This window comes from Lathyrus oleraceus, chromosome 4 (genome assembly GCF_024323335.1).
Source record: "Lathyrus oleraceus cultivar Zhongwan6 chromosome 4, CAAS_Psat_ZW6_1.0, whole genome shotgun sequence".
Taxonomy (NCBI): Eukaryota; Viridiplantae; Streptophyta; class Magnoliopsida; order Fabales; family Fabaceae; genus Lathyrus; species Lathyrus oleraceus.
The window spans coordinates 222,699,866-222,701,388 of NC_066582.1; positions in this window are offsets into that span (position 1 = coordinate 222,699,866).

Below are 1,523 nucleotides of genomic sequence, written 5' to 3' on the forward strand. Positions count from 1 at the left end.
TAGGAGAATAGAAACGATAATCTTTTTGTGATTGATGATAACCAAGAAAGACACACTTAAGTAATCGAGCTGATAAATCATCAAAGGAGACACACTGTGAATAAATATTGTAGACTCGAAGACACAAGGAGGAATTGGGTGTGAATGAGGAAACAACAAAATTTAGTGAGGGATATTGTTGTTAAGGACAGACGAGGGCACGAGGTTTATAAGGAAACATGCCATTAGCATAATATCCCCCCCAGAACCGGAATGGAACATTACCATAGAGAAGTAGCGTTCAAACGGTTTCTACAAGATGCATATTTTTACGTCTGGCTACCCCATTTTGTTAAGGTATATAAGGGCAAGATGTTGTAGCGAATAAAGTTGAGACGAAGACAAACACCTGCAACCACATTTGAAGAAAAACCACTTCAGCAAATTTGTACAAATCAGAAAATATGCAGGATGACTTTTTACCTAAAGTCCCAATAAAAAGATCTTCGTAGTCATAGTTGGAAATTACTAGGATCTGAAATGAATTATAAACAATATGCAAATTTTCAAGTTGATGTACATCAATATCTATTAAAGACACATTTACCACATATGAATAACAATGACCAAAACAAGGCACTGGAAATTTCATATTATGGATATCAAACTTTTATTTACGCAATGATTAATAAATTAACCTATACAATACGAGTATGGGACACGACAATGACACGTCAACACCAGTAATAGTTTGAAAAAATAAATAACTTGAATGTGGATATGTTAGTGTCAGAAAACCAACACGTGTATGACATTGGACACACCTTTGATCGGAGGTGTAGGTTCTACAGATTAATTAAAAAATATATGTGATTTAATCTAATGAAATGCATGAAACTCTATATGAAAAATAGCTGGGGTGCAGACCGAGTTATGCTTCCAAATCAAAGGTTCCCCGCATCACTTTCTATATCTCATAGAATAGGTCACAAATTACAATAAATTCAGAAAAAATAAATTGAACAAGTAAAGTAAGACAACCAAATTTAATAGGGTAGAAATATTGAAATTAGACAAAGAACAAGTTCATTTAATCATTGCATTGTTAAAAAAAACCTGAATAATATCTGAAAAGATGTTCAAGTCAAGAAAAGGCTTCACGTTTTTATAATACTTGTACATATTAATAAATGAAATCAACGAATGAACCTGAATAACTTCTTGAGCACAAACAAATCAAACCAAATTAAAAGAGGCAAACATTAGAACATTACCTCTAAGGACCTCAAGACTGACATGATCATAGCAAAGGTGTGGTACCTACAAAGTATCAGACGATCAAGTTAGTTATGGATTCAAAATAATCTTTAGCTAGTGATGTTGGTGTGATCACACTCTTGGGGTTGAGAACCTTCCTAAGTATCAAACGATCATGTTAGTTATGGATTTCTGCAGTATTTACTATTTGTAACAAAACAATAACTTTTCATATATTGTAAGAACCAAATGAAAAGAAGCAATAGAAGAACATTACCTGTAATGAC